Here is a 27,987-nt window from a genome sequence, read left to right as displayed (position 1 = left end):
TATTTGAGATGTTCTGTTACGTTATACCTATGTAAGGGATAGTAATAAATTTAAACAACCAGATCACCATTTATATAAGTTTATTTTGAAAAAGAACCTTAACTTATCGGCTATCTTATTAAAAAGAAAAAAAATCAAAAAGAAAAATACACAACTATATTTACAAACACCTCATTATAAATCTATAGCGCCAAATTTGAAATTTTACAAAAAGTGGTTACGAGAAATCGTCATTATAAAATATTTAATTAAACTATATAGACTTAAAACTACATGAACAATTTGACATGAATATTTTAATATAAGTTTTTGGAATTTCCAAAAATTCGTTATTATAACAGTCAACTGAAGACTGTGGGTCAGTCTTTGGATATAATTGTTCTGAAGTATGTTCATATCATTGTTATTGCAAACGACAGGGAATTTACACTAGCACAGCAATATTATATAAAGTTTTATTTTGTGCATCTGGTAAAGTTCACTATACATCATACATCATGTACCCAGGTAATGAGATTTATACGATTAGCAAATCTGTGGATGGTACAAAATTATCTAAATTATTTAAAAAAACAGACAATATTTTATCAACCACAAATATTAATTTTAAAGATTCAGCTAATCAATCGAAATCAACAACCTGGTATCAACTCCATTGCTTTTTAATAATTTTTCGTTCTTATTAGACTATTAGCAGCTAGATACATCTGAAGTGTATATAATTATTGTTTTTAACATTAAACTAACTTGTTATGATATTAAAAACAATTCACATACATTTTTATATTCATCTAATTCCTTGTGTACATAATTTAAATTATACAAAGAGGGTTTGCCGGTTAAGATAGTAAAAATGCCCCAGTGATATACCAAAAATAAAAATACCATGTTGTTCTACATCAAAAAGTATTCGACCAAAAAAATTTTAGTCCCCTGGACCAAAACAGAATCTCAAAAAAAATCAAAACATGTTTTTTTCGTTTTTGGAAATATCTCCGGTTCTAATCATCGTAGAAACTTCTTAATTTTTTAATTTTTTTAGGGTTTTTCATTTCTTACAACATAGCCTTTTTTTACAAAATTTTTGGTACACACTTCTTCACTCTCATCCACAGAATAGGTACATACTTCTCCACTTACTTGAGATATTTCGTCAAGACTATGAATAAAACATGAGATTCACAGAACAATAGTTATAAAATTGACGCTAAAAGAACAATTGAATTTATAAAGAAAAAATATTTAATTGTGTTCTTGTCAAGATTGGACAGTAATATGACAGCTAATGGCTGCTGTACGTACGAGCTCACAGCGTATATCTCGATTAAATATTTATTTGACGTAACAGCAATATTGTTTCCATTATTGACTGGATACTAAAACAACAACAGACAAATATGCCCTAATGAAAAAATGATGGAGCATTTTTATAATCATACACAATTTAAAATGCACGAATATAGTATAATAGGGTTATAGACGGAGAGGCAGCTTTGAAAAATCTCTTTGAATTTACTAAAGCTAGATTTTTCACAGTTGATTACTGTGATTGTGTACAGAAACATACTGCGGTCGGTCAAGCGAAACGTAGAACAAAGGTTCTACTGAGAGGGTATTAAAGTTGCTTTCCTACGAACGTAATTAAATCCATTTACTAAGGCTGAAAATCAGTACACACATTCTAAATTGAATATAAATAAAAGTGATTATAGTCGGTCGGCCCCAATGAATGAACAGGGTTATTCACTATATTTTGACCCCCTTGTAAACTGCTTTGTTTACAGAATTAGAAAAAAAATTTAAATACAAAAGTTATTCGTTTTTTTAATTATGATTTTTTTACATATATATATATATCGTACTAGTGACGTCATCCATCTAGGCGTGATGACGTAATCGACTATTTTTTTAAATGAGAATAGGGGTCGTGTGCTAGCTCATTTGAAAGGTTATTCAATTCTCTATACAGTACTATACATATTAAGATCATTATTGATACAGGGTGTCCAAAAATTTTTTTTGAATTATTAATTAAACAATTAATTTAAAAAAAAAATTTGAACTCCCTGTATAATTAATCATATTAATGTTTATATTACTGAATAGGGAATTGAATAACCTTTCAAATGAGCTAGCACTCGACCCCCATTCCCATTTAAAAAAATAGTCGATTACGTCATCACGCACAAATGGATGACGTCACTAGTACGATATATATGTCAAAAAATCATAATTTAAAAATCGAATAATTTTTGTATTTTACATTTTTTTCTAATTCTGTAAATAAAGCAGTTTACAAGGGGGTCAAAATATAGTGAATAACCCTGTACATTCACTGGGGCCGGCCGACCGGCTCTGTCCCGTCATACAGCTGACCGACTATAATAACTTTTATTTATGTTTAATTTAGAATGTGTGTACTGATTTTCAGCCTTAGTAAATGGATTTACCTTCGTAGGAAAGCAACTTTGATACCCTCTCAGTAACCCCTGTTCTACGTTCCGCTTGACCGACCGCAGTATGTTTCTCTACACAATCACAGTAATCAACTGTGAAAAATCTAGCTTTAGTAAATTCAAAGAGATTTTTCAAAGCTGCCTCTTGGACAGTTAGGTTAGGTTTAGTATGTGTGGGCCAGAGACATTTAACATCTAGATTGCGCGCTGCTATCGATTGCGAGTGAGCATAGGGTGACGATTGCGACAGAGAAAACTGAGGCTATTAGGTGGGAAGTCTCTTTCTAATCGACGGGGTTTATATAATGACGTTGGGTTTATCGATTACGTCACTTTCCTACTGTCGCCGATTTGATGATCTCCGATTAGAAAGAGACTTCCCACCTAGCCTCAGTTCTCTGTCTCAATCGTCGCTTAGTTTTAGATGGTAGCGCGCAGTCTAGGTATTATATATCTATGGTGTGGGCGCTTAACCACTTTTTCACTCGACCAAAGAGGTCTTTTGCCAACCTATTAACAGGGTTAATAATAGACGTGTAGACCTATAAATTTAATAGTTTTCTTTCCAGATATGTTTCTCGCCTGTATCAAAATCCAAAAAAAATGGCTTAAATCAAAAACTGGATTACATATAAAATAAAAACAAACTTAACCAAATGCAAACGAGTCAACAGAAACCAATAAGGGTACAGTCTCTGCTCAATTTATTAGACTCACCCGAAAAATATCAGTTTTTTTGGATTTCAAGCACCTTGAAGTATCTTCAAAGTGATACGGAACTGCTAAATGGGTTAAATAACAATTACTTAATAATCATGCTACATAATTATGCTATAAATGGTAAATTTTTTTTATTGAATTGTGAAAACTTGATAGATGGCAATAAAATGGGCTAAAAGTGTGCAATGAGTAGACTTTTTTCAAATTTAGTTTTTTAGTTAAATTAGTGATTGGTGTTCAATTTTCGTAAAATTTGCAGTGGTGAGTGTTAATATTGCTATATCTTCTATTGCAATTTTTTCATATGGGTGATTGTAACAATCTTTTTATTGAGCAAATCTCTTCTGTTCCTGCTCTTTTAAAAATATCGCATGTTGTCAAAAAGAAATAGCAAAAAAATGAGGTGTATTTTAATACTCAGTTCGAAGGTTAGGTCAAGAACCTAAAGAGAAACATCATGTTACATTGATTTGGAGGGGTTGGTATGTCAGAAAGATTTCAGTCCCTCCCAGAGGGCAACGATTTTTAATGAATTTGGCTGTAAAACACAGAAGAGTCATCCATAGTGATATAAGGAATAAATTGGAAGAAGCAGAGTGTTCAGTATCGGAGTCCACTGTACGCCGAAATTTGTACAATATAGGATTCAAATGTCATAGGCCAGTTCAGGAACCAAAATCATCACTACAAATGCTCAAAAAACGCTTAGTTTCGTCAAATTTGCATAAAAATTATATGACCATAAAATATTAATGCAAATGGGCCCAAACTAAGACTTTTGAGCATTTATGGTGATAGTTGGTTGTTTAGTTATTTCCTTAACTAGCCTATGACATTTGAATCCCATACTATACAAATTTCGGCGTACAGTGGACTCCGATACTTAGCACTCTGATTCTTCCAATTCATTCCGTATATCGCTATGGGTGACTTTTCTGTGTTTTACAGCCAAATTCATTAAAAATCGTTGCCATCTGGGAGTGACAGAAATCTTTTTGCCATACCAACCCCTTCAAATCGATGTAACATGATGTTTCCCTTTAGGTTTTTGACTCCACCTTCGAACTAAAGATTAAAATACACTGCATTTTTTTGATATTTCTTTTTGACAACAAGAGATATTTTCTAAAAGAGCAGCAACAGGAGAGATTTGCTCAACAAAAAGATTTTTACTATCACCCATATGAAAAAATTCCAATCGAAGATTATTCATCTTTTAGAAATTAACATATATTTCTATTTTTATCTTAAAATAAATTAAAAAAATTGAAAAACAACGTTCACATAGAACAATATTAACATTCACCACTGCAAATTTTACGAAAATTGAACACCAATCACTAATTTAACTAAAAAACTAAAGTTGAAAAAAGTCGAGTTATTGTGCCCTTTTAGCCCATTCTATTACCATCTGTCAAGTTTTCACAATTCAATCAAAAACTTTCACCATTTTTAACTTAATTATGTAGAACAATTATTAAGGAGGGGGTATGGTTTGAAATCAACAAATCAAGCACATTTTTGTGAATTTTTTTCGAAGCTATGGTACAATTATTTTATTTTTAAATCAAATAAGCATATTAACTACAATTCAAAGAATATTTAGAAAAAAAATCAATCCAAAATATTGAAAAATAAGCCATTGGCGACAAATTTTGACAGGCAGCTCACAAAAAAATGGATTTTGCGGTGGACATCAGAACTCGACACTCGATCATACGAATCAAAAAATTCAAAAAGATTTAATTAGCTTATGAGTTTCACGAGGTCACAACATCGAGTTTTTTTATTTTTAATGACTTTTGAATTTTTGGTATCACTCAGAAATCAAAAAAATGAAATTTTTGGTAAAAATTTTGTGAAAATCAACAGATTTATTATTGTTGAACAAAAAATAAGCAAAAAAAGAAAAATATCTCGACGTTGTTACCTCAAGAAATGTCAAAAGAAAATCTGTGCAAAATATCAGGTAGATCGGCCGAGTAGTTTTTCAGTTACAATGTCCACCGCATTTGAAAAAGCAGTTTTGAGAAAAATGCGTTTAAAGTTTTGACAACTGCATCTTCATCTTCTTATTTGTCTGCCAAATCGTAAAGTGATGCACATTGGAATATGTTTTTTGAATCGAGGAGTAATCTACAAAAGAGAAGGCGAACAGTTGTTTAACGTTTCTCACTACGCTCAAGCGTGCTGGCGCGAAGTCGCGGCAAAGCGAGTCGAAGGTAGGGATATTCAACACCCTGTATCTCTGGTAATTTTACTCCGATTATTTTGAAATTTTCAGAGAGTATTCTTGAAAGTATGCACTTTTATTTGAAATAATAAAAAAATTTAAATATTTCAAACCATACCCCCCCTTAAGTAATTGTTATTTAACCCATTCAGCAGTTTCGTATGACTTTGAACATACTTTTAAGGTGTTTGAAATGAAAAAAAAACTGATATTTCTAGAGTGAGTCTAATAAATTGAGCAGGGACTGTATATGGAAAAGAATACTAAAGACATTTCAGTCAAATATCAAAACGCTTCTATTGCAAAAGCATTAATTATTTGCTTCGACATGAAAGCGCAAGAATATTTGTATGATTTTCCCAGGTTGTACATTATATTGGTCTCCAGGTTAGTAGACGCCATCTTAAATTGTAAGTCAGTTGAGGCAGCAAACTGTATACGTTCCTCGCTGATCAGTGCTTTTTGTCCAGTCAAGAAATCATTATAAAGTACATTACAGGACTTCCAAAAATATGCTACAGAATGGGATACCGGTACAAGAATACCACTAGATGAAATGTAATAATATAAGAAATTATGTTGAAAAATATTATTTTTTCGAAAGAATACATTGTTGTTTTTATTATTAAGCCCAGTTTTCAGACAACCAACATATACGCACATAAAATTTAGACGAGGATAACAAAATCCATATTACAGTTTCAAATTCTTCAATAAATTGTTCCTGAATTATATTATGTAACATCGTCTGCCAAAGAGAGTTAGTAATATGGATATATGGATTTTAACAGGAATATAATGTTGCAAATTATACTACAGCTGAATAAGCGGTATGATAATAAAGCAATGGAGTTAAGATACATATAAAAGTTTGGAGTATTAATTACAAATATACTTTTCTATAAACTATGTAGTACCCAACGTTATTTAAATATGAATATAAAATCTAACAATAAAATAACAATTTAAAATAGTTTGTTTGTAATATGGAGTTATCTATATACCTTATTCCAATGTACGGCACAAATGCAGCACTAATCAAATAAACAAATAAAGTAAACTCAAGCGGTGTATCAATTTTGTGAGCCTGCCGTGCGCAGCATGTTCGTTGTCGTTACCGAAAGTGGATATAACCTTTGATATAACAGTGCTACCCGCGGCAATTCGAACACTGCCGCGGTCGAACAATGTTCGAGACCAATCAAATTTTGTCTGACTTTTGAGCCGCGGCAAAGGATGTTTGTTGTTACTGCTGCGCGAAGTGTGGACGAGGCTGGACAAGGTTAGTTTACTGTCGACTAGAACAGCGTTTCCCAACCGGTGGGTTGCGGCGTGGCTCTTACAGTAGCTGAATACCGTAAATATACAAGGTGTCCCAAAAGTAGTGGAACGGGTCGAATATTTCGCGAACTAAACATCGGATCTAAAAACTGAAAAATACGTGTTCAATAATTTTCAAAAATCTATCCAATGACACCAGACACCGACCCCCACTACACCCCCTGGAGATAGGGTGGGGGTAACTTTAAAATATCAAATGGAAACCCCCAGATTTTCTTGCAGATTTTAATTCGTTACGTAAAAGTAAGCAACTTTTATTCAAGACATTTTTTCGAACTGTGGATAGATGACGCTATAATTGGGAAAAACTATTTATCCTGATACCATAGGTAAATTATAGAAACGGTCTAATATCTCACGAAATACACTTTCAAATGAGAAACTAAAAAAACAGATTTTTAATCTTTTTCGAAAACCTTTCGAATAACACCAAACGTGACCCTCCAACCCACTCCCTGGGGTGGGGATAAATTTAAAATCTTAAATAGCAACTCGCACTTTTTATTACAGATTCGGATCCGTCATGAAAAATTAAGCAACATTTTTTAGAATTGTTAATAGATGGCGCTTTAATTGGAAAAATACGATTTATTCGACATTTATCAGAAATTTAAAAAAATGTTTCGAATAAATGTTGCTTAATTTTTTATGACGAATCCGAATCTGCAATAAAAAGTGGGGGTTGCTATTTAAGATTTTAAAGTTATCCACCACCCCATCTCCATGGGGTGGGTTGGAGGGTCATGTTTAGTGTTATTCGATTGGTTTTCGAAAAAGATTAAAAATCAGTTTTTTGGTTTCTCATTTGGAAGTGTATTTCGTGAGATATTAGACCGTTTCTATAATTTACCTATGGAATCAGGATAAATCGTTTTTCCCAATTATAGCGCCATCTATCCACAGTTCGAAAATGTGTCTTGAATAAAAGTTGCCTACTTTTACGTAACGAATCCAAATTTGCAAGAAAAACTGGGGGTTTCCATTTGAGATTTTAAAGTTACTCCCCACCCCACCTCCAGGTGGTGTAGTGGGGATTGGTGTTTGGTGTCATTGGATAGATTTTTGAAAATGATTGAACACGTATTTTTCAGTTTTTCGATCCGATGTTTAGTTCGCGAAATATTCGACCGTTCCGCTACTTTTGGGACACCCTATATATAACATCATGGATCAGGGATGGGTCGCGAATTTGAAAAAACATCAGGTGGGTCGCCACACATAAAAGGTTGGTAACCACTAGACTGGAAGACTAAATACAGTGGGTGAATTTTTCTTTAAATGATCATGGATAATGACAATTGTCGTAAATTAGTTCAACTTTATGAAAGTAAAGAGTTTTAGAAATCTTAGAGAGGATGTCTGGCAAGATCTACTTAGCATTAACTACTACGATATGGCTCAAGGTGCCGAGTGCGGTACAAGTTTGATTTAAAATAAAATCATGAGGATGCGCCGCGCGAGGCAAATGCCAAGTTTGCCTCGCGAGCCAGGCAGCCCTCGGCAGTCAACTTTATGAAAGTAAAGATTTGCTTTGGAATGCAAAAAATGAGGATGACCAACCTTAGAGAGGATGTCTTTCAAGAACTACTTAAGCATTAACTATTACGATCATGAGGGTGCGCCGCGCGAGGCAAATGCCAAGTTTGGCCAAGCCAGGCAGCCCTCGGCAGTCAACTTTATGAAAGTAAAGATTTGCTTTGGAATGCAAAAAATGAGGATGACCAATCAGAGAGGATGTCTTTCAATAACTACTTAAGCATTAACTATTACGAGATGGCTCAAGGCGCCGCGCGCGGTACAAGTTGATTTAAAATAAAATCATGAGGGTGCGCCGCGCGAGACAAATGCCAAGTTTGCCTCGCGAACAAAGCAGCGCTCGGCAGCCTCGCGAAATCGATACGCCGCTTAATATGCAAGTAACGATGGTTAGATAATTCTCAAAAATTACCGTTTATTTACGTTTTTTGTACGGCTTATTGGAATGAGGTATATAAATACTTTTGTGCTAAATCGGCGTGAAGACAATAAGGTACATTTTAAGTATCATACAATGCATGATCAAAATATTTGGTTGTAAGGCATATAAATAAATTTATTTCTACTTAAGCATTATGTCAATGTTTATGTTCTCCTAATGGACCAAGAGCAACGTCGGAAAAAAAAGTATTTTAAGACAACTGGTTCTTTAATATATTATTCCCTATGGTTCCTCGAACACCGTACCGGCCATCTGGCTACTGATACAGGTTGACTGATACTACGCAGCACACTTGTACAGGTAAATATATCGAATTTAAAATATTTTAAGACTAAAAATTTTTTTGTCATTGCTTTTTAAACATTATTAGAAATATGAATTATAATTGCCAGACATTTCTGTGGTTTAAAAAGTAATGACAAAAAAATTGTTCGTCTTAAAATAATTTTAAATTCAATATACAGGGGTGATTGATTAGTGTGATAAAGCTCAGTAGATCCACTATATTAATAGATAGCAACAAAAGTTAATGACAAAAATTGTAGCCAACTTTGAGCTTCACATTACAAAATTAGTTAGAATGTTACATGGTGTCCGATAACATAGTGACAGACCAAACTTATGTTTTTTTGTTAAATGGAACACCCTATATTTTATTTTATATTCGAAATCTTTCTAACTTCCCCATCACAAGAATATAAAGGTTTGTTTTGGTATATAGGGCTTTTACAAAGTTATAACCAATTTTCTATGAATATCAGCTCCCTGTATAAATAAAAATAACCACAACCGCAATGGTTTATTGGTGCCATATTTTTTTGTTGATTGTGAAAATTTTTAAGAATTGTTGGTATTGCTAATTTTCTTTATATCGAATACAGGGTGGGTCAAAACAAAGTACATTTTTTTCTCAGAAATTTTACATGGAACACCCTGTATTTTATATCACTATCGAAAAGCACCATTACCGTACTTTAATTTGTATACAACATTCCCTATGTCTAAATTTATTAGTTTTCGAGATATTTTCATTTTTCAGAGCAAGTTATTAATTAGGGTGATCTATTTAAAATTACCGACAAAATAATATACAGCTGGTTCCTGAAAAAATTGATATGACTTAAAGCGTATTTTGTAGAAAATTGAGCAGTGTATTTTGAAGGATAAAATTTGTTATTTACATACTGTCACTGCCAAAAATCTTAAAATTTGTCAGATAACGTATTCTATTTAACCTCAAAAAATGGCTCCACATGCTAGCAAAGAACTAAAAGCAAGAATTGTAACGAAATTGGAAGATGCTTGGTCACTATCTGCCATAGCGAACCATTTTAACGTAAGCAGAACAACAGTTTTAAAACAATTCTTACTTTAATATATTGTTAAGTCGTTTGTTTTATTCCTTAATAATATTAAAAATAATAACAACAACCCTATTTTATGTAAAAACTATCATTTATATACTCTTTATAAAATGCAGGAATTCAAAATAATATCAAAATTTAGACCTTAATAATTATTTCAATTTATGAATTATTAACATATTATGTAATCAGCTGTTTGTTGTTTGTTTGTTTATTTTATTATTTGTCTATCATAATAAATATAATATAATGTCAGACCAATCAAAATTTGATTGGTCGGTATTTAATACACTGCTCAAAATGATCAAATCTTACTAAGAGTCGTATCAGTTTTTTTAGGAACCAGCTGTACTAGCGTTTTGACTCACCCTGTATTCGATATAAAGAAAATTAGTAATATGAACCATTTTTATAAATTTTGACAATCAACAAAACATATGGCACCAATAAACCATTGCTGTTGTGCTTATTTTTATTTATACAGGGAGCTGAACTTTTACGATTTTCATAAAACATTGGTTATAACTTTGTAAATACCCTGTATAACATAACAAACCTTTATATTTTTGTGATGGGGAAGTTAAAAAGATTTTGAATATAGAATAAAATATAGGGTGTTCCATTTAAAAAAATAAAAGTTTGATCTGCCACTATGTTATCGAACACCCTGTAACATTCTAACTAATTTTGTAATGTGAAGCTCAAAGTTGGCTACACTTTTTGTTATTAACTTTTATTATAGCGGATCTACTAAGCCTTATCACACCTGTACAGGTGTACTGCGCAGTAATGAACGCAACCTTTATCAGCAGCCAGATGGCCGGTACTGTGTTCGAGGAAGCATGGGGAACAATATATTAAAGAATCAGCTGTCTTAAAATACTTTCTCGAGAAACGTTGCTAGACCATAACATCACTTTGTTCTCGTTCTAAAATATTAGGATGTTTATAGTTTACAAAACATCCTCTGTACTTATTAACGGTTACACAATATTTTTTAATACAATTCTGCAACAATTGTTTTAATTACTGCTGCAGGTTCTCCTGTACAAATATACTAAATTTGGTACAGTATTCAACTCTATTGAGCTGAATAGTGTACTATTATAAACTTATAAGCCTCCAATAATCGACAAACCAGTACTCTTTGGAATATTTTTGGAGAAAATAAACTTATGTATGGTCTATCTTTCTAATACGATATAGTAAACTGTTTGTACCTTTTTATCTATTCCTGAAGGAATTCTCATATATTACGTAAATATTAACAAATCACTATATCATCTGGGTTAAAACAATGTTTAATTTCTTTAAAAAAACAACATAATTATTGACTTTAGGTTTGAGGTTTCTTGATAAATTAAACAGTATGTAATAAAATTAAATAAAAAACTTCTACATTATATAACTGTCATGTGTTGACCGTGTGTTTTTAGACGCGTATACAATATAAAGTAAAGTATTGCACTTTAGCCCTAATAATAATAAAGCATGCGAGAATTATGAAGATAATGCATAAGTAAATTTTTGGTCACTTTTCACACTAAATTGACATACTGTCAGCTCATCTGTAACTACATATATCATGCGGTTCCCTCAATTACTTCAGGAAACTACTCACTTTAAAAGTAGATGGAAAAACCCTACCACTTATATGTCAAATATTTATCTCCGCGAGTTACATCCATAATGGCCTAGTGGTTAGAATAGCTGGCTCCTGGCTTTTTCACCTAGGCGAGTCGGGTTCGATTCCCGGCGTCGGAAATCCTTTTTGTTTTTAAAATTGACAATTATAAAAACAATTATTTTTCAAATCAAAATTTCAATTTTAAAAACAAAAAGGATTTCTGATGCCGGGAATCGAACCCGACCCGCCTGGCTGAAAAAGCCAGGAGCCAGGTATTCTAACCACTAGGCCAGTGGGTCTCAACCTTTTTGAGTGATGTACCATAAAATACTTTTATTTTTTTTTGGTACCGCCTAACTGAAACATCTATTTAGATAGGTAATATAATTAACTATAATAGTGCTGATTTTCGCTAAGTTTTTGCGTTTTGCGTACCACCGCAAATAATGATATGTACCACTAGTGGTACATGTACCACATATTGAGAACCGCTGCACTAGGCCATTATGGATGTAACGCACGGAGATAAATATTTGACATACAAGTTGTTGGGTTTTTCCATCTACTTTCATATTTTATTTTTTTCTTACCTACAAGCCCCAGTTTTGGGCCAGCTGACACATCATTTGTTAATAAGCTTTGGAACGAACAACTGACTACATAAAAAGAATAGGTGATGCTAAAATGCTCCGCTCAAACTTGACGCTACCTCCCGGTCTAATAGCCTATTAAGATTTAAAAGGATTATAATTAGTGTTCCAATTATTTGGTACGTTCAAGTATGTAGTACTGTTGGTTTTGACATACAAAGACTTAATTAATCTTCTATGTGATGTAATTTTTGTATCTATTGGTTATAATAATTAATGTGATGAATATATGCAACACAACCTTTTTCTTCAAGTTCCGCTCCTATCCAAAATTGGAAAACATTCTGGCATTATAATTTTGTTGGTTACGCGCCTGAATAGTTCAATTGAACTACATCCAAACCATTCATGGAGATTGCGTAGCCACGAGATTTTACATATTCCTACGCTTCTTCTGCCTTTGATTTTGCACTGCAATATATTCCTTTGTAGTTCGTATTTTTGACCTCTCATAATGTGCCCATAAGTACTCCAACGTCCTGATTTTTTATTAAATTTAAAAATTCGCATTGTTTTCCTAGTTGTTCGAGAACTTGTGTTTGTTTTGTGATACATTGTAGCAGATTTCTACTACAATGTTTTATAAAAAATATCCATTAATTTTATATCCTATCCCAAGAAAAATATTTATTTTTCTATTTTATTTTGTGAGTTTAAATATCTTTAAAATTTCTAAACCGTCCCTGCTTATGCGTAATACCGTTTGTTTCACAACATAGTAAAATCATAGGAAATTTCCTGTTTACTTGTATAAACATTTATTATTCTAGAATGAATCCTCAAAAAGTCCCAGTATATTTCCCTTAAGTTTTGAGCGCCAAAAACCCTATGATATTATTGGTCTGAATTTTGAAAGATCCTTGAGTTGTAGTTGACGATTGGTCAATAGTTTTGGTCGAAAGATCGAGAAGAAATGCATCCGTTGGACGCGAGAGAGACGTGACGATGCAAGGTAGTTCTGAAAGTATGTTCGAGTAGAACATATCTTTTTTTGTTAGAACTTAACAGACTCGCAAAGAAACGCACTTTGCCGGCTTTAAAATGGTTTTCTTTTTATGGTAAAAGAAGTGAAGGACTGGCAGTTTGTCCAGTAAATGTCAAGGAATATTATTACAATAGTTTCACAACATTTACATGGATATATTCTTGTGAAACACTATTATTGTTATGCAGTTTGATTTGCCGGTAAAAAAGAAGTGCGTGGTTCCTGGTTCCTGTTTTTATGATGTTATGGTAACATTCCTGTATTGAAGTATCCCGATTATATTTGATTTGGTATCAATTTTATCCTGTGTCCTGTTTGGTTCAAAATTGAATGTCTCCCCTCCCAGCCCCGCTTAGAATGGAAAATTTTGGATAAGTGTTTGAACGTGTGACATGGATTTTTGTTTTAAGGTATGGATAATGTTTATTTTAAATAATTCACAAGTGGATATTAATTTGGTAAAGGTTTTACATATTTAAATAATTTGTTTTCAACATGGATTCTTGGAAAGTTTTATGTAAAGTAAATTTAATGGCAGTGACTTTTGACAGCCATAAGTCAAATTTTTGTTTTGGTACACTGCTAAAAATAAATAAGGTTAAGAATTGTAAAACCATGTATTTGTTTTTATTATTCATTTCTTGTTTGAGAATATGTTTATTCTCATAATAAAAGGTATAAAGGTTTAAATAAACATTATAAAATGTACACATTTTTATTTATGTAACCTCTTTCTTCAAGAAAATTATTAACAGATATCTAATACAAGCGAATTAAGTTTTAGAATAGAAGAAAATGTAATGGCATAGAAGCCATATGATGATAATTTGTAGCCCAGTTTAACCCCAACGAGGAATCTACGATGAATGTCCCCCCAGTTGGTTTCCAGTAAGTACTCGATATGAGAATTTGAGGATTTTTCAAACGGCGTCCCAATTTGTTTAAATAGTAGGAAAGTCCTCAAGTCTGTGTAAGTATCCTTTGCTTATTTGGTTATGTAGTTAATCTTCTTTAAACCCTCCTACCCCTCCCAACGAATCTACGACCCGCCACCGCACAAAAAATGAGCTGTCGTTCGCATGAAGGTTTGCGTGTCTGTTCCTTCTACTAGCCCCATTTCGACTCCCCAGTATCTTAATAGATAGTCTTTCCTTGATCCCATTAGAGCAGACATGTAAAACGCTTCAACATACATACCCAATATTTTCAGAATACGTCGGTAACACCACATTTCGAATGCTTCAAGGTTTTTAATGTTAGATTGTTTTAGTGTCCAGGCCTCGACACCATACAAAAGGGTGGAGAAAATATAACATCGAAACATTTTTATTCGGAGCGTTATATTGATATTGAGATTACAGAAAAGTTTTCTCATTCTGCAATTTATTCTTATTTATTTTGTCTGATCAGTATCTTTTGTGATCCATGCTACAAGCTATTTGTACGAAGATATTTGCTCAATTTCTGTATTATCTAGTACTAGCTTAACTTTGACGTTTTGTGCTTTGCAGTCTTTGAGTAAAGTACATAAAAGTTTACATTACTTTAATTCTCATTACAAACATACACATGCAAAACCGACGCGCGAAACCGACAGAAAGCGGAAGTAGAACGAAGCGAAGCAAAGTTGCAAGAAGTGGCTGTCTACACTCTCGTACTTGCTTAACTTCGATCAACTTCGCCGAAAGTGTGGTGCTCGCTTAAAAGATTTAGTAAGTTTGAACACATCTGCTTTTTACACCCACGCAACCAGTTCGCCCAGACATTTACAAGTTTTGCAAAACGTTTAGTTCGATAACATGTCTTACTGGAGTGTAGGTGTATGATTTACAGTTCATTAATATAGTGTAAAGTGTTGTTTAATTTAAAATTAATTATTAATTTTAGCACATACGATATGAATACTTTCAACGGCATGTACCTAAGTAAAAATAAATATTTTTATTGCATATTTAATTACCAGAAAAAACCATCCGCCGCACTATAGCTTAAAGCCGAACTACCAAAACCTACAAATCTGGCCCGTTTCAGTGTATTAGTTACTTGGACTATATGCGTTTATAATATTCTCCATAATTAACGCTAGCTTTATCAATAAATTTATATTTATTTGCCACACTATTTTATTGCACATATTCGCTATAACAAATTAACTTTCTCGTAAATGTGTTGTGAGATATAAAAATTGTGCTATTCTAAAAGCTTACTACGGTAAAAATTTTTGTTAAAGTGTAGGCTTTCACGGCCGCTGTCTTGTAATACATTGTTGCCAGGTTTATAATCCGTGATCTGGAATCATTTCTTCATGACATTTCGTCTGCGACTACTTTACCTTTGATATTATTAACCAACGTCGTACACGGAAATGTCAGGCAGAAATAATTCTTGATCGTGGCCTATAACCTGGAGAACAATGTATCATTACAATTTTGTTAGATATACTAAATAAAATTACACTTAATATAATCACAGTTCTGGTCTGTTTCTTTAGAAACACATTAAAAAGTTATCACTGGTGTAATATAGATTAAATATTTGAAAAAGCAGGTTCTCTAACTTTATTTGTAAAAGAAAATAGCTATAACTAACTTAGAAGTGTTAAAATCAATTATTAGTAGTAGTTTCAAGCATGCTTCTTCAGGGTTAGATATGATACAGTGATTAAAAGCTGTAGCCTTGATATTCAATGTCAGCAGTACGAAAAATGTTAAAAGTACCCCCCATTAAGATATGCAAAATATCTTCATGCATAGAATTGATTTTCATTTTTTTACGTTCTGGGATAAAAAAAATAAGACAGCGCAATTTTAACCCACCACTCGCCCCTCCTCCTACCACCAAAAACGTACTTTTTGTGTTTATATCTTCATTATTTTTTTATTAATAAATTTTTTGAAATTTTGAAATTGAATTGCATCCCACCTAAAAAAAACCTACTAAAAACCAAAAATTGCGTTTTTGGTGGTATGGGAGGAAAGAGAGGTGGTGGGTTAAAATTATACTGAATCTTATTTTTTTATCACATAAAATGTAAAAAAAATAAAATTCTTCGAGTTAGGCATTTTGCCTATTTTAACGGGAGCTACCCTTTTATCACGAATACATACATGAATGCGAACGGTCTAGATAAATAAATTTGTCTTTCGTATATTACACAGGCCAACAAAAAAAATATTTATAAAACTTCTTACAAATTTATGTGAATCTTATGTATTTTTTGGCGCTAAAAAAGAATCTGAAATTAGATTTTATGTATCACCCATAGTTTTCCCACAATATGACACTGGTTTATTCTACATTATAATAATTTGAAAAAGACAAAATACCGAAATTCATTAAAATGATACATTATTAGAATAATACCTTTTATCTAAATCATATCTTGTAATAGTATACGTCTGTAAAACCATTTCAAGAGTCAATGCTTTTGTATTTTCTTCCTCTTTTTTATGTAGAACTTCTGAAGTAGCTTTTTGTCCTATGAGAGGCACTCTGTTGTTCCCGATTAAGTGACCAACAGTAATCACCCATCATCTTGATGTTCCAACGTCCCTGGTATCGTTTCCCCATCACCTTGGTATCCTAGTGGAATCGTTAGCCTTGTTCTTCACTGGCATTACCCAGATTTTCAGGGAAAAAGTCAAGATGGTTATGCAAAAAGTGGATTTTTAGGCTCATTAGGCATCCGAAATCTTAAATCTTATCTAATATCTTAAAAAACTTATCTAATAAATTAGCTACTATAAGCTCGTAGTTAGGGTCTTTCACATTACCTAAAAACTTGGTTACAACTTTTCTGAATGCAATACAAACTTCTTTTTCCTTAGTAGTCATCTTGGTTTCATAGGTAATTATGCAATTTAAATGTTAAATTGTGAAAGAACGGTGGGTGATACAGCATTTTTAATATGATTTTCGGACTCGGCACACTAAAATACATAAGATAGAGGTAATCTTATTAAAACAGTTTTTTCATCGTTGGCCTGTGTTATTAATCGAAAGGTTTAGATCTCCATTCTTGCTACAGATAAAACATGGACATCTTTTTTCAATGTCCATAGGTGTCATGTGATCTAAGCAAAGTAGTGATGCGCGACGATGAATATATTTCAAAATCTAAGAATAACAGGTCGCACGCTCATAACTCCTAAGCTGCACTATTGATGTTACAAATATTCTTGAAGTGTTGGTCACCGTGACCAGACATCTCGTAACGCGACAGTTCGTAACCGGACAATTGGTAACGGACAAATCGTAACAGTGACAGTTCGTAACGGCGACAGTTCGTAACTATACAAATTCGTAACATCCAAATTGAATTATTTTGTTTATTTTTGTTAACGTCGAAACTAACTGTTATTACAGTTACAATTAAAATTATGTTTATCAATTTAACGAAATAGTAGGTACCTGAATAAACATGTTTACCACATTTTACATTTCGTGTTTCAGAATATATTAAAAGTCTTGTAAACACATACAAACTTTAAATATTTAAATACATACAAACTTTTAACAATATTTTTAAAAGTTTATCCCTCTTATTGTTTCTTAAATTTGCATATATGTACCTACTTAGACAAAGGAATAATGAAGTAATTCGTGAAATCTTTAAGCCGACAACCGTCTTTAGACATTCCTAACTTTCTTAAACATTTTTATAAGTAAGGTATTTTATTTAAATAATTTTTATTTGCGTGTTTAAATACTTTTATTATATTCTGAAACACAAAATATGAAATGCCTTAAAATGTTTATCCTGATACTGATTCGTTAAATTGATAAACATAATTTCAGTTATAACTGTAATAACAGTAGTTTCCACGTTAACAAAAATAAACAGCATAATTCAATTTGGACGTTACGAATTGTCCGTTACAAACTTGTATAGTTACCAACTGTCGCCGTTACGAAATGTCGCCGTTACGAAGTGTCGCTGTTACGAACTGTCGCTGTTACGAATTGTCCGTTACCAATTGTCCGGTTACGAACTCTCGCGTTACGAGATGTCATGGAACCGTTGGTCACAGAAGAAATCAAATATCTGATGAAACTTCGAATCTCCATCGGTATTTGCATTGTCTGAGTTGGAGTTTGTAGATTTACTTAGAGATTTCCATTGAATGTGTCTATCTGCATCGTGCACAATAATTGTATCTTCGTTCATTCACTTTTTTGCAAGAAACGTCTTGGTGTGCGGGCTTACAAGTGCTTGGAAGTCTCACGATCACTGAGCACAGTGTACATGACAGTGACTATGGCAAGTTACGAAGAAGACGAATATTTATCAAAATCATGGATGCTACACATTGCCATCGTATCCTAATCTCTATATTATGTTGTTTCACGTTAAGAGGTTCACCTTGAGTCACGAATTAGTAATATTTTAGGAGGTTCGAAAATGCGCTTAACCGACCAGTCAGTAATCTTAGTCTGTGGTCTCCAATAAATGCCCTATAATAGGTTGCGTACAGAGTCACGCCGTAGGTCGGGTCTGTATGCTTAATACAATAAATAATAGTTTCTGTTATCGTACTCAATAGTAAATGCCGTACGCTGCCTACACTGTCACGCAATGTAGGCTGTGTATGTATGATTTAGGCCCGCCGCAAATTGAACCTAAGCGAGACACAACCTGCGCCGGCGAACTGCGTAGACAGTTCTGCGCATCCTACTATGAGTGCATTCGTTCGCAGGTCTCGCTTGGGAACGTTTGTCATCGGCGTACAGTTTTCTTGGGCAGTGGGAAGCGTGGCTCACCGCCAGATGTTTATTTTTACTTGTTTTTGTTTGCGAGATGGAAGTATCTGAAATGAATACGGATGGTACCTAAGTACAATTTATTATGATAAATAAAAATATTGGCATAGTCAACACCTCGAGTGAAAACGGCGTTGTCTTTGTCATTAAATTCTGATAACTTTTGGTAGACTAAATAAGCGGCGATACGAAATTAATAATCAAAGTTATGCCTTTACAAAAACACATTATTAGAAAATATTCATGTTACTTAAAACCGTGATCGATAAAAATATCGTATTACCCTCAAATTCAACTTGTCAAACCGCTACGACTACTAGGGACGTGTAAGATATTTTTTATACGTTACTAGTTACAAGTACGGAAATACCGTTTTTTAGTTGCCTACTCAATTCAGTACAAAGATCAGATACATCAGTATTTTGTAATCAGTATTTGTACTCAGTACCACTGAGAACCGGTATCAAAAGTAACCGTTACATGTCCACACTGATTTTGCCGTCTCTATTCGCCACGTCGATAGCCAACGGTTGGGTTGGGTTGTGTTCAATATGCGGTGCGCTAGAAAAATAAATGCACTGGTCACCCGTCTCGCCGGCGCAGGTTGCGCCGGGCCTTATACAATAAATACAGTCGGAAAAATGAAAGAATACCCATGAACGAACATATAAAATACGCTGTATTTTCCTGTCACCGTGTCACAAAGAAAATTGTCCAACGCAAGTACATGTAATAATAATTCTTACATGTACTTGCGCTGGACAATTTTTTGTGTGACACGACGACAGGAAAATACAGCGTGTTTTATATGTTCGTTCATGGGTATTCTTTCATTTTTCCTACTGTAATGGATACAGTCTCTATTGGATGTCGAACAGTGTCTATCTGCTATGAGCGACTTCAAATGTTGAACGCAGCGTCTTTGGTTATTTTCGAGCATTGGGACGTACGGCTGGCACAGGCTTTAACCTAGCGAAATGAGTAAAACAAGTATGTAGTAAAAAAGAACAAGACCTATCAACAAGTTGAAATATCGCACTTGACTGATAACGAAAATGATCGGAATGTTGTTGCCGGCGATCGACAAATGCTGTACCCAACCTACGGTATTTATTGGTGACCACAGCTGACTTTGGACGCGACCTACAGTGTTTACTGATAATCATGGCCTATGCTTTGTATTGACTACGGGAAGTTGCCGGTGACTGACAAAGGCTGTATGCAACGTCTGGCTTAACACTGTACGTAACCTACGGCATTTATTGGAGACCACAGCCTAATCTGGCCAAGGAACGCATAAGCGCTCAATACTCCACAAGGAGGGGTGGAACAAGAGAGATAGAAAGAGAAGGTTTGGAAAAAGAGATCCATAGCAAAAATATTATTAGGATTAAAAAGTGATATATCTGTAAATAATGATAAATGGTTAACAAAGCAAATAAATGTGATGAATCAAAATCTTTAAGATTCGGATTCATTCGTTACTAATTTTCTTAATATTTAAATTGTTCAGTAATCTAGTATTTTATTTCGTACTTGATCTATCCTAGTATTGGTCAATTTATTTTATCATGTTCGTACAGGATAGGACGGATTTTTACTTGAAATTAATATGTAAAATGCCCACAAATACGGCGGTTAATGTATATATTTTTATAAAGGCAATCCGGTTCTGTTCTGAAGCTAAACCAAGAATATATTTTTATCTCTTTTCATTAAATGACATTCACCATACTAGGTTGCACATCCGATCTGAAGTCTCTAAAGAGTTGAGTCTGTTTTAACTGTTTCCTGGGAAATAATGCTCTACTATAGACCGTTTCACGTTAAGAATGGAACGTTGTAGATATAGGGCTACGTATTTCTTATGGACGATAGAAGCGCGGTGATGCCACGCCGTCTGTTAGACTGAATCGTATATCGACAGTTTAGTAGCAACACGTGCCTGAGAGGTTTGGCAACACTGATCTGTATAAGTCCAACGTTCTGTATTTAACGTGAAATGAAGTATAGAAAAGATCTTCTGCTCTTGAAAGACTCAGTACAGATTCCATTACATTGGAATATAACATTGGAATACATTGAATATAATTTGTGCGACTTGTGGAGAGGTATGTGTTATGTGTGTACTGTAAATTGGTGCAATCGTGTTATTACACTTCAGAGCAGTGCTTGACGCTATTTAAGCCTGATCCCAAAAAGTTTCTACTTCGTTTCGCAATCGTCGAAAGAGTGGATGACATCCAGCAGACGTGCCCCAAAGAAGGCGAAGACTGTCCTATCGGCGATGGAGGATGGATAAAAAGGTGATGGCCACCATTTTCTGGGATTCACAAGATGTGATCTACATCGACTACCTGGAGAAGGGCAAAACAGTCGCAGATCTCTACTATGTCGAATTATTGGGCCGACTAGATGCCGAATTGCAGAAAAACGACCCCATTTGGCGAAGAAAAACGTGTTGTTCCACCATGACAACGCACCGGCTCACACCTCCGCCGTGGTCATTGTCAAATTTGCCTACTCTTGCCCCATCCACTGTATTCTCTAAAGGCACTCGCTATTTTCATTTTCGCAAATTTTCGTTTTTCTTTTTCAAAGTATTTATCGGACTGCCCTAGTACTGCTATCCAAAAGAAAGAGAATACCAAAAGAGATTATGTAGGTCAATGTATGGGATGGATGTGGATAGCAAATGGATGTGACGAAATAGTGGCAAAATATCGTCGATTTTTCAAATCAACTCTACTCTTCTTTACAGATTGCGTAAATTTCTTTGAATAAGTGATTTGCTAGCTTTAATACTAATTTTAACTCAAGTGTAGAGCAAAAAAAATCCTAAAATAGACTATACTTAATTTTTAAAATAATGTTGACGTTTTCGACTAAATTATATTGATATCAAAACATATTTCGAGTTTATTTAATAGAAATTCCCTATTTGCCCACATTAATCTGACAGTCTATTGAACTAACTTAATTGAAAACTTTATTTGTAAATTTACACTATGTTCAGGAAACTTTTATTTAAAACCCGTTCTTAAAACTGTTTACTCCTTAATTATAAGGATTAAGTTTACATTGTGAACAAGTTTGCATTTTCTTAATATGCATCAAAAAACATTTGTCCATAAACGATCCACACAAGAGAAAACTGAAAACTTTAAAGGTTTTATATAAATCTCTCTAATATTTTTGAAGAAAGCTGTGACTTTTTAAATTCGACGCTTTGACATTTATTGATACAGAAAAAAGTAAAATGTATTTAGTGTTAGTGTTACACTTTTTTTGCTACACTTTTCAATGGAACAGATTGTGTACCACAGTACCACTACACTTTGCAAAGGAATAACTAAGGCCGGTTGTTCGAACGCTAATCAAAAATGGAATCAACTGATCATTATCAAATATTTAATTACTGTCACCAACTATCAATGTCAACTATGAATGGGTTGCTGAAAACATAATTGATTACAAGTATGAGATTAACTGATTAGTTATGTTAATACTTGTTATGTTAATTAACAATTAATTAATTAATCAATTATGTTAATTATCATAATGATAATTAACATAATTGATTCTGATTGGCGTACGAACAACGGATTCTGTTGTTTGATGGTTGTTAAGAGGATTTGATTATAGTCAACTTCTTGTTTAGCGTTCAACAACCGGCCCTTAGTGTAGCACTTGTACACTTTTCAGAACTAGTGGTACACCAGAAAACAAAGGAACATACCTAATAATCCTCTATCGCTTCGAAAAATTGCATAAAAATTTCCAAACTGATAAAATTACTAATTTTCAATAAGCAAGGGGTAATTATCTTTGAAAGGTGTTGAGTTTGAAAGGGCGTTATCTGCTATCATCTATCTCTATCCTGAGCAAATTAAATACAGTGATGAGCGAGCAAATAATCGACCAAATTACGCAAAAGATGGAAAACAATACTTTGTGAAATAAAAAGAGAGATGGACAATCAGACACCTATAAAATAACATTACATTAGCACTATAGATAATTTCTCATCTTTAGACGTTAGCTTAACAGCTAAATTTGACTTCAGTCATAATAATTATTATAGGTATGACATTAGCATGTTTTTAATTTTAAAGAATTAAATAAAAGAAATAAATAAAAAACAAAGATTATGATTAATGAGTTTTTGTTGCTTTATTCAATATTTTGCTTGATTTGCAAAAATCATTTTGCTTTAATTTTTAAAATATTTTTTATTTAAAAACTAATTTCAAAATTAAAAAGACTCAGTTTTAGTACAGTAAGAGCAGTTTTATTCATGAAATAATTTTACCGAATTACACTCGAGCTCATAAAATTACCGATTCGTACCGTCCTCGTGACAATTTGACATAAATAAAGTGTCACTCGAGATACAAATCGGTGTATTTGTGTAATTGTAAGGGACCGTTCAAGTATTACGTAACGCAGGTTGGGGGGAGGGGGGGGGGTTAAAAATTTTCAAAAATCGCGTTACGTAATACTTGAACGCTCCCCAAGAGATAATTTCCCAACTCCACTAGTTCCATCTCTCAGAAATAATACCTTAAACATACTTATTTAACACAAATTTTAAAGAACTATAATAAAGCCTAGTATCAATTTCAGAATTTTCGGTTTTCTTTTGCTTGGACAGTGGGGACACGCTGTATTTACATTCATACGTCATCTGACTGCTAGAGACATCTATTAGTGCCTTTGAAATTCATTATTCTTCATTTATTATATAGGTACATTTATAGCTAACAGACACATACAAGATAACAGCAAAACACGACCTCAGCGATACGGTGTAAAAATTAGACATAATGAATAAATAAGTAAAATACAATACAAACACTCTAACTCGTTTTCAACAATCCATTTTGTTTTAAGATATGTTAAGAACAATCGGAATCCCAACAATTTTCTGATTTATTGATCGTAAGTCGAAAAAATAGTCCTGGATCTCGCGTACCAAATAACAGAATTAATAGCAAGATGAAAATTTGTTAATAGCTTAAGGGTGTCTAGTCGGACAAACTTTGATGTAGGGAACACTGTAACAGTGGAATATTTAATTGTGGAACGTGATAGACGTGTCATCCTTGACAAGTTTATGATTGTGAAAAATAGCAGGCTGTTTATAAGTTTATTCAATAGCCAACGTTATATAATATACGAAAAAATGTTTGTCCGACAAAAATGTTGGGTATTTTAACCAATCCGACACGTAGAACATGTCAAATGACAGGAATTATGTAGGTGATAAATAGCACTCTAATTTTTGCATGAGAGTTTAATGAAAGGGTAAAAAATTAATTGGAAGTTCTGTCCGACAAAAATCATAGGAAGTTTTCGTAGTCCTACGTTCGAAACTGTCTATAACTTACAGGTTTTGGACAGCTTGGCTATTAGTGCACCCTAATAATATGTCTGTGTAGATTTTGGCATTGGATACAAGCATTATATGTATCACCGTTGCCGTATCCTCTATTTTTTCATACTATCACATTACAATTTTTTGTGATACCTATTATATTTGTGTGTGAAATGTATCATTTGTGTATTTTAGGTATGATCTAATATGTTATGTATAGATAGGTTTTTACTTGATTATTTTAAATCATTGTGAAGTTTAACTTGCTAGAAACCTTGTAATATTGTGTAATGTGTAAAAATAAGTAGTTTTGAAACACCAATTAAGTAAAGTTTATTATGTTGTTTTTTTCACCAATTTTGAAAAAATGTGAAAACGTTGAATTATCCACGTCCGTCTGTCCGTCCGTCTTGTCTGTCTGTTTGTAAACTCAACTCCTCCGTTATTATACCAGGTAGAATGACAAATAAGGTGTCAAATGAAAGCTTATAATCCAAGGATGGTACTGAAGGTGAGAAATTTAACCTAGGCTGTCTGTCCGTCCGACCGCGAATATAATTCCTTCGTCACTATACCAGGTAGAATAACAAATAAGGTGTCAAATGAAAGCGTATAATCCTATGATGGTACTAAAGGTGGGAAGTTTGACATAGGTTGTCTGTCCGCCTGTCCGTCCGACCGCGAATATAACTCCTCTGTCACTATAGCAGGTAGAATGACAAATGAGGTGTCAAATGAAAGCTTATAATCCAAGGATGGTACTAAAGGTGAGAAATTTGACCTAGGCTGTCCGTCTGACCGCGAATGTAATTCCTTCGTCACTATACCAGGTAGAATAACAAATGAGGTGTCAAATGAAAGCTTATAAACCAATGTTGGTACTAAAGGTGAGAAATTTGACCTAGGCACTCCGTCACTATACAATGCCAAAAGATGAGAAATTTGACATCGGACTTCCGGTTTTAGATTTGCAACCGTAAGTACTGTTTTAAAGTCACCAAAATAGTATAAGCGATATATCATTCGACGTGCCTTACCAAGATGAGAACAAATGTAGAATTTTGGTTTTTATACCATTTCCGGTTAAAAGATTCTAACCGGAAGTGCCATATTATAGTCGCAGAAATACATGTAACACATCAATCGAAGCGTATTGAAAAGTCTAGTTTGAATCCTTAATTCGATTTTGAAGTCCCACATTGTTTAAACAATTATGTCCCACAGTTTAGTAAAAATGACTCAAAATTAGTAAAATCGTATATCAATCGACGCAAAGTTACAGGAAGAGTTCAAATATTGACTTCCAGTTCTACTTTCGATTACTTTGGGTGAAAACCTTGGTCTTAGTTGTCCAATTAACACTTCGTCTAATAGGACGAAATCCAATTACTTGTTTTACAGACAGCTCAAAAGAGGGATGTTAATTATAAACAAGTAGATAAATAATTATAATAAATTAAAAAATAGTTTTGAAACACCAATAAAGTAAAGTTTTTTTAATACAAAAAGCTCAAAAGAGGCATTTTAAATTAAAGTTATCTTAAAATTGTTATAAAAAAGAAGATCAACTGATAAATAAAAGAGGTCAATGAAGATAAACTGTAAAAATGTTTTTAAATCGAAGTTAATTTAAATCGTTATAAAAAAAGTAGATAAATAGATAAATCAAACAGATGAATGATAATAAATTAAAAAAGAGTTTTGAAACACCAATAAAGTAAAGTTTTTTGTTTTCATTTGACACCTCATTTGTCATTCTACCTGGTATAATGACGGAGAAGTAAACGTTCTTAAAAAATTATTCTATTGTTCTTGTAGGTACATTTAACATTTATTGAAATTATGAAACAAATAAAGAAAACAGTATGGCAACACTGTGACGCACAAGCATAAGATTCAGCTGTGGGTTACATAGGGTGCACTAATATCTAAGCGGTCCCAGGTTTTGAACCTCGCACTACGAAAATTTCCCATGTATTTTGTCGGAAAGAACCTCCAATTGATTTTTTAACCTTTGATTAATCTATCATGCAAAAATCAAATTGCTATTTTTATCATCAACATAAATCTTGTCATTTGACATGTTCTACGTGTCGAACTGGTTAAAATGCCCCACATTTTTGTCGGACAAACATTTCTTCGTATATTATAATAACGTTGGCTATTGAATAAACTTAAAACAGCCTGCTATTTTTCACAAACATAAACTTGTCAGGATGACACGTTTATCACGTTCCACAATTAAATATTCCCCTGTTTCAAGTTCCCATATATCAAAGTTTGTCCGACTCAACGCCGTTAAGATATGAACAAATTTTCAGCTTCCTATTAATAATCTTTTATTTGGTACGCGGGATCCAGGACTAAAAACAATGATACAAAAGCTAAAGGCTTTGTAATCGAGCTGATGAATAAATCATAATAAAATTCTTGTTGTCTTTGACATGTAAACAAAAGTAGAGATGCCACTACAGTAAACAATTTCTGTACCAATATATATCTAATTTTTACACCACGTAACATCTTAACATTTAAGTATTATTTAGGATAATGTCAAAATACTTGAACCATATAAAATCGTTTGCATCAACAATGATCACCTTTATGTATCCATCTCATGAATATTTTTTGGTTGGCCACACTATAAAGTCACTAAAAAACTAATGATCACACATAGTATGGTTCATTTAAAGATATATTGAAAATTGTTTTGGGCGTTTAAAAATCCTCTAATTATCGTAGCACAAACAGCTAATAGAAACTCGGCAGTGAATTCCTAAAATAAAAAAAAAATTTTTGAAACTTCATTCAGAAGACTGTAAAAGTAGTTAAAAAATGTAAAATGTGGTACATTTAAGCCGGGTTGCACCAACAGATCTTAACCTTAAGACATGCCTTTATTCTTAATCTTAAAGCCGCGTACAAACCAAGTTCGCGAGCTGTTCGCGAACCGTTAGCGAGCTGTTTGCGAACAGCTGTGTGGACGACAGTTCGTAATGGGTTCGCGAACAGTTCGCTGTTCGCTCAAAGTTCGCTTGGATAGCGGTAACATCAAAGGGTTTGTTCGCGAACAACCAGTTAGTAAACAAAACTGTCTGGACGTATTAAGTTCGCTTAAACGAAAAAGGGTCATGTTCGTATTTACTTTAGTTTGAGGTTAAAATATTTCAACGTGGCTTGCTGCTTTTTTTTTGTTGTTTACTACTATAGTTAATTAATAAGTTAATATAGTTAAGTTTAATAATTAATATAGTTAATTAATAGTAAATAGTTAGTTGATAGTAAGTAGTATAATAAATAATATAGTTAATTAAGTCATAGTTAATTACTGTTTATCGAAAATGGAATGGTCCGAAGACGAAATTATTACATTAATAGAGGAATACCGTAAACATTCCAATTTATGGGGCCCCAGAAATTCAGAATACAAAAAAAATATTATACAATCCATATAACAGCCTTGTTTTAAAATGGGTGAGGACAGCAAAGCAATGCA

At 33.2% G+C, this 27,987-nt stretch overlaps 1 protein-coding gene across 2 annotated transcripts in view; it reads right to left on the bottom strand.

Moving 5' to 3' along the window:
- Positions 1 to 63: 63 nt before the first annotated feature.
- The window catches only part of LOC126880386 (CREB-regulated transcription coactivator 1), a 375,806-nt gene continuing 347,882 nt past the window's right edge, over positions 64 to 27,987 (bottom strand). For both annotated transcript variants that reach the window (XM_050644219.1, XM_050644220.1), the window contains one exon: positions 64 to 27,267. The gene's annotated coding sequence lies outside the window, so the exon portion shown is untranslated. The remainder of the gene's footprint in view (positions 27,268 to 27,987) is intronic.

Source organism: Diabrotica virgifera, chromosome 2, assembly GCF_917563875.1.
Source record: "Diabrotica virgifera virgifera chromosome 2, PGI_DIABVI_V3a".
Classification (NCBI taxonomy): Eukaryota; Metazoa; Arthropoda; class Insecta; order Coleoptera; family Chrysomelidae; genus Diabrotica; species Diabrotica virgifera.
Note: the sequence above shows the minus strand (reverse complement) of the source record. Positions and strands in the feature narration are given on the sequence as shown.